Consider the following 8,036-nt stretch of genomic DNA (forward strand, 5'->3'; position numbering starts at 1 on the left):
CCTCAAAGCTCAATTTCAAGATGTTTTTGCCAAAGTTGATGGCCTTCGACAATGGCTTGAGGAAGCTCCTGGGTTGCATTCCTCAAGAGGGGGAAGTGAAGAAGAAGCCCATCATTCAAATCACTCCATCTCACAGCATCAGAGTCCCCCCATCATCACTGAAAAAATTCCTACACCGCAACCCTCACCGCAACCATCTCATCATACTCCACCTCATCATAACACTCCACCGCAAGAGAAGATCAATCCTGAGAAACCAGAGACTCCCCCTCACTTCAAAAACCTGGTTGAGGACATGTCCTCTCCAAGCTCAAATGACTCCCCTGCCACCACCCAAAGGAAAAAAGATTGGAAGGCAGCTAAACTTGCGGAGCTCATTTGGAGAGAATGCGGTTTTGATACAATCATGGACGAATCCTTGATAAACGCTTGGATCAATCCTCACCGCAGACTGCTGGATGAAGATTACAGACCTCACCTCACCTATGCTGAACCTCCTTCGGATGGCTACTGGGATGTTCCAATCTCCCCTAATGCCAAATACTTCACAGTGTTTGAGCAATTCAACCGCAGCCTTCCAGACCACAAAAGACTGCCAATGGAATTTGAGAGACTTAGTCTTTTTTATGCTAAGCATGCCTCTTCCATTGAGAAAATATGGTCTAACGATAGACCATCCGCAGTCAAGAACTACAAGATTCGGAAGTTCATGAAGGCTGACTTCATCCAGTACACCCTCACTAGAAGGGAACACGACTATGTTCGCACCCAAGCTGACTTCCCTTGTATGAATCCGGAAGAAGTCTTTCTCATTGCAAAGGTGTTCCAGAACAAGTCGGAGAAGCATTCGAAGATGAAGATTGCGCTTGAAAGGGCTAATATTTTCTTGAAGGAAACTGTTTGCGATTTTGCTAAAATAGATGCAGACATCTACCCCACCATTGCCAAGAAATTTGATCTGCCACCACTCGACCCTGCACCAATGCCTACCGAAGGCTATCAAGAAAGATCCTTAGGTGCAACCAACTTTCCTGAACTTGGAGTCATTTTCAAAAGGAAGATCGATAATATCAAATTCTTCATTCCTATGACTGCCATGCATCGCCTCACCAGGAAGCAACTTGATATCTGCCGAACCGCAGTTGAAAAATCGAAGCACAATACTGCAGAAGTCAAGTTCGAAATTTTAAGGAGAATCATCTGGTTGGAGAACATCAGGAAGTTTTGGTGAATCCTGATCAAGTTTCTTAAACTTGATAGCTGAACAAAAGTTAAAGATGTCACTTAGGGGGGAATTGTTGAATCATAAAAAGTGACCCTCTTGAACTTCAGCTACCGCAGCCGTCAAGCACCCGCAGTCAAGCTCCTTCATCAGCAACCGCATACGGAGTCTCTACCTACCGCAGTCTCTTTACTAGATTACTTTACTTGTCTTTTATTGTAATACTCTCTATTGTCCAGTATGCCTTGCATGGCTACTGTTAGAGATGTAATCTAGTGTACTTCGTGAGTCTCTATAAATAGAGCTCATTCTCTTGTATTCAAACTACGTATCTATCTATTCTGAATACACATCTCTGAAGTTATCTTTTCTATCTATTTCACTACGCATCCCTTCTTACTCTCAAATCCTACTAGAATCCAACTTATTATAACCTCTCTTCGGAGCAAGTCTTTTGTGACTTAATCACTAAGTTTGATCTTCCTTATTAACTTGGTTTGAATGCATTCCTTGTTATGAATCAACTTATGTGTATACTTGATATAACAATTGTTGTCATTTCTATTTCTTTACTTTTCCGCAACTAACTCTCTAACTATTTAACTCTAACTTATTAATATTATTGTTGAGCTTTTAGATCCTTTGAGATTAACTATTCCACAATCTACTTGTTCTAACGTTTGTTCAAGTGTGTCTCCAAGTTTTTCTCTCAACAAATAATAATAATAATAATAATAATTATAATAATTATCTATAAGGCAATAAAATCAAGAATAGATGTTTTCGATTTAATCATTTCAAACAATAAAAGATGTCTAATGTAATATGAATTAACAATATTATGTTAAATTAGGTAAAATACATGAGTTTATTTTATTTATTGAATAATTCGTTTTGTTATGACTTATTTAAGATTTATTGTTATTGTAAACAAAATTACAGAAATGATTCGTGTGGTTAGTTAAAAACTATTATTTTGATCCAAAAGTTTTAGATTAGCATCGCGGCTACAAAACTTAGATTTTGTTACAAGATTAGTCCAAAATATTTTGAAAATATCTAAAATAATGGATTTGTTCTTGGTAACTTATTTTATTTTATTTTATTCATTTTATGATTAAAATAAATAAAATAGAAAATAGAAAATGTAAACACCCCTCCCTCCTTCTATTTGCCTTATTTTTGTTAAAAGTTCATCACTTAACATCACCATCACCGGTCAACAGCACAACCACCAGCAGAAGTCACTGATGATTACAGTGGTTGTTAGTTATAGCAGCGGCGTTATGGTTTTCTAATGTCTTTCAGATCTGGAAGCTACCGCCGAAAGTAGAGAGAAACAAACGACAAAACGTAAGGATGCCCTAAACACCTACTAGAAAATCGAGCTACATATATGAACTCTGACGACGATCGATCCCAACCTTTTCGAATGGAAAATCAGAATGCGACCACCATCTTCTGGAAACCCTAACCCTAACGTCATCGATCTTGCACCCCATCATGATCGAAGTTGACAGAGGTGGTCGGATCCACAACATCCACCTAGATATGCAATGTTGTCATCCTTATGGTTTGTTTGTCGCTGACGATAACGATTTTGGTATGGGTTTGGATTTCCAATGTCACTTTTGCCTCCATCGCCTTAAAAAACCGAGCTCCGGTAGTGGAGAAAACCCTTCATTGCATATGGTGTGCAAACCCAAGCTCCGGTCTCCACTGATGAAGGGGTTAAGTGAGAACGAATGTCTAGATCGTAGCTCAACATTTTCGTTAGAGAAGGAGAGAGATGATGATGGCATCCCAAATCATCAACGTTGTATACCATCGTTAAAATATTTATGTTGGTATCACTTAATCAAACTTATGTTTGATGAATGATGTAACCCGGAAATCGACACGAGGTTGATTGAGTCGAGATCTTGTATGTGTGCTTGGTTGCCGCTAGCGAGCCCCGATTTGATTCTTGTTACACTCATAAACGAGATCGTTAGATTCGCCCTAGGACTTGCGTCCTGGGAGCGGCCTCCGACAGTCAAGTTAGTATCGATACGAAACAAAATTGGGTCCTTCGTGTGGAAGGAACCCAATTGTATGTAGAGAGAGAGAGAGAGAGAGAGAGAGAGAGAGAGAGAGAGAGAGAGAGAGAGAGAGAGAGAGAGAGAGAGAGAGAGAGAGAGAGAGAGAGAGAGAGAGAGAAGAGAGAGAGAGAGAGAGAGAGAGAGAGAGAGAGAGAGAGAGAGAGAGATAGAGAGAGAGAGAGAGAGAGAGAAAGAGTTGGAACTTCTTTTTGAAATGTCTTGAGAGGTGTATATATAATATAATCAGATGTACCTTATTTCTTGGGGAGAAAGCTTAACAACTGGACATGAGAAGGTTGAGTTGACTGATGTACTTTTCGCCTTGGGAAGGAGCAAGCCGAAAATGAACGAACAGTCTAGAACTGGCCGAACTGCCTAGAACTGGCCAAACTGTTTAGAACTGGACGAACTGCCTAGAACTGGCCGAACTATCGAGAACTGGCCGAACTGCCTAGAACTGGCCGAACTGCCTAGAACTGGCCGATAAGATATACATATCAACAAGTCCCCCAAGTCTGAAGTAGGAGCGAGTCGATGTCTGGTCCTGCTTCAGAATTATAGTAGCACACATACGCAATCAAATATTTTCAAGTGCATGTGAATGAGATTAGAGTTATAACAACTCTTTTCATGTTAATTTTTATTCGCTATGACTTCGTACGGTCATGAAGCTTTAGTAAATTGAAGATGTCATATACGATTGATGCGTCGAAAAAACTAACGTTGTTTGAATTTCATTAAAAAAGGGAGTTGTCCAATAATGAGCTTTGATGGTGGTTTTGAGTAGGTGGGGGTAGGGCAGTGAAGGTGACTGATCCGGGGGTGTTTGCACATTGTTGCCGCAGGATTGTTCCAGATCTCGAGTGAATGCTCCAGCAATGGTTCGGAAGTGAATGTGACACAGATAAACAGGAAGTGGGTATAAGGTGTTAAGGATAAGTGTTGAGTAGGTGGGGTAGAGGTGGTCTGGGTGGTTTCCTTTTGTTTATATTAGTTAGAAAAATGTTAAAGGAAATAAAAAATAGAAAAAGAAAACACCAAGGGCAAATCCTTCATTTTAAATATTCACAAAATATTTTGGACCAAACTCGCAAAAAAATTAAACTTTTGGACCAGTGGTGCTAGTCTAAAACTTTTTGGAGCCAAGTTGTAATTTTCAGCTAACCACATACACCATTTTTGCAATTTTTTCTTATTGATATGAAAATAATACGAGTATTCCCAACTTACCCCCTCTAGTTGAAAATCTACATTGTAGGAGAAACCGTATTCTTACACAAATCTCCCAAACAAAATCATCTCTTCCCCATAGCTAAGTCCATTAACTCTTTGAACCTTACCATCCCAGGCAAATCTAGCCATCTAGAGTTTTTATGGTTCAGAGACATCTTTCCGCCTCAAGCTTCCCAAAGCTTCAAAACTATATAACGTATCCTTAGGGCTCCCCAATCTAAAAGATCTTATATCCAAAAATATTCATCTCTTCGAATTAACACTACCAGAAAATAAGTATTTAATGACACACATTGAATGTCATTAAAAGGTACATATAACACGCAAATGTGTATCATTAAAGCCTTTTCATAAATGAAAATAAAAAGCGGTTGTGTGGCATATATTTATGGAATTAATTTATGAAATGCATTTACGACATACATTTACGACATGCATTTTTTACATGCATTTACGACGTGAATTTGCAACATGCATTTATTACACATGTTTCGTATGTCATGATTTTATGACTTTTTTTTAGATTTAATAATTTTCAAATTAAATAACAACTAATTTCTCATTATACAAAATAAAATACATATATAGCAAAACAATCCATTTCACACAAAAACATCATATGTCAAATAAGTTATCGAAAGAGATCATATATCGAATACTAAAAAAATTCATAGTTACCAAAAATATTGTTTTTTGATACACAATATAATCGAAAAATAAAGGTTTCCATAAAATTCGACCATTTTCACGAATTTCATCAATAGTAGCATCTGTGTATTTATCTTTTCCTCCCACACCTTGAGAAAACAATTGCACTATAGGGTAAAGAGGGAATAGCATGAAAATGCATGAGATGTATAGAAAAAAGGAAAAAAAATTTGTTAAAAAGTTAACAACATATATACTATCCATCAATTTGAAAAATAAACATAGAATGATCCTTTCAACTCCTTTCTTATTAAAGCATTGTACTTTCAAATAAATTAAAGTATATTGTTATTTATTGCATGTAACGTACTACTTCAATTATAATGTTGAGAGTAGGGATGCTATATTTAATAAATACACATAAAATTATCATTCTTTAATTCTTTTCTTATCAGAGCACTATACTTTCACATAAATGAAAGTACATTGCTATTTCTTGCATGTAACCATTAGGGATGTATTTTTATAATAGGTTTTTGTTAAATAAGGGTTAGTAGAGAGTTGATGTGGAAAAATGTATAAATCATTCAAAGAATAACCATTAGAAATTGCCCTTATGCATCTATTATATAAAAAAAAGCAACATAAAATGGAAAAAAATCATCGCATTTGTACATTTAATCAAAATAGTAGAATTATACCTTTGAGGGGTTTCTTATCATTATAAAGTTGACTTACTATGTAAATCAGTTGCATCAATAGAGATTGGGCTTCTCCTGAAAAAAAAACATTGAAGAACCAAGAAGAAAAGTCAAATGACACATCTTGACCACCATATTTAAGAACACAATTAGTACCTTCCCAACTCTCTTGTAACGTCTTAAAAAATTTTACATAGATTTTTGTTCCTAAAATATATTAACAAATTAGACATTTGTTTAAAAAACCATTGAGTAACATTTGTTTGACTAAAACCATACGTTATGAGAGTTAAGTTTACAAAACTACGTAAACGAATATCTTCGACGCATGTGTGGAGTCTCGCTGAGCTCTTTTCACAAACAACCTACAAAACATTTTATCCGAACTATAAGCATAAAGCTTAGTGAGTTCCCAGTATATTGCATATTCAACTATACATATAATGAATACAAGCAAGGCCTCGACTCTAGCGTAGAAAAATCGAATCTCTTATCCACATACATATATCATACATAAAGTATAGAGTCCATATCAATCTCAAGTGAATACTATGGGCCGAATCATAGTCTTACGATCACTTCCTCCCAAGGGTCAAATCCTGGTCTTCCATACTAGTTCTAGGGGCAAATCCTAGTCATCCATACAAGTTATGGGGACAAATCCTGGTCTTCCATACAAGTTTCAGGGCTAAAAATCCTGGTCCTCCATACAATACATAAAGTTATATGTAATTAGAGATCAGAAAGACAATCGAATAGATGATCGACCCGAAAACAACCAATTAGACAAGAACATTGCAATAGGGCTTTAGACCAATAGTTGTCAGCTTGTCTAACATAACCACCTACAACCATTACTGACATTATCCTAACCACTCATTACAACATAAACATATAACATAAACACATACATACGCTGGCATATTACATAGCCTTGGTGACTAGCCTTCCCTAGGTACCCTGTTATTGACCACTTTTCAGTTAAGTAATTCGTTGGTCAATCATACATAGTCCTGATAACTGGCCTTCCCCAGTTACCTTACCCAAACTTAACTCCTAGCCCTATCATACAATCAACAGGCAAGACATTACCATTCTAGCATACCATGACCTCAAGTGATCCATACCACATATGTGTGACAACACGATATTTTCTACCTTGAAAAAGGTCAATCAAGCCAGTTAAAAGTCAAAGTTATTGTTTTATTAATTTAATTAAGTTAAATTAATAATAGTACTGTGCATAAACCATTTAGTAAAAGTGTTACAAAAAGAAAATGTTAGATAAACCTGATATCTATAAAAAAAAGTGGTAGTGGTCGTGACAAGGATTCCAAAAATATAAAGAACACCGAAATCTGAGTTATAACGAATAAGTTATGACCTATCGAAGTTTCGCGACAGAACTGACACAATGCTGTGTGACGTAAAAAGTGAGTTTACAATCGAATGTTTTTTAGCCTTAACAATCAAAATGAAAGTCGTAGAATTCGTTAAACGAGAACATCCATAAAAAGAACGTCCAAATCTGACTTCGTGTGAGGAAGTTATGATTTTTCTAAGATTCGGCATAGCGGTATACATCACAAATTTTGAATTAAAGATCGAGCGATTTTTATCTGACACAACCTAAACAAGAATCGAAGATCTCATCATTTGTAGTTCAACGGTAAAAAGACAGACGAAAACGGATGTCGGATGAAGAAGTTATGAATTTTTAACGGATTTTTCCTGTCCCAGCCTGTTAAAAATATAACATAAAAAATAAATTCAAAATTTACCGACGAAGTCTAAACAAAAGTTGTAGAGTATAATCCCACCTACGCGTGGATATAAAGAACGTTAAAAACGGAGCTCATATGCGAAAGTTATGAATTTTTGAAATTTATGGCTCAAATTCAGAGTCTGGTCCGAAGGCGTACGCCCAACGTTCGCATGCCCGATCCGGAACTGGCCACATTGCCCTTCCTTCACATGGTAGACACGTATCAGACACGTCCGATGCGAACCACCGCATTCCGAGAATCCGACGAGTGGTACTTTCCCCCCACGTACTGCGAGGCTATGCCCCGCGTAATGCGAGGCCTCCGGGCTATATATAGGCTGCGAGGGAAGCTGGATTCTATTGCCATTTTACACCTATTATTCACT

Source organism: Lactuca virosa, chromosome 8, assembly GCF_052849685.1.
Source record: "Lactuca virosa cultivar CGN04683 chromosome 8, Lactuca_virosa_CGN04683_v6, whole genome shotgun sequence".
Classification (NCBI taxonomy): Eukaryota; Viridiplantae; Streptophyta; class Magnoliopsida; order Asterales; family Asteraceae; genus Lactuca; species Lactuca virosa.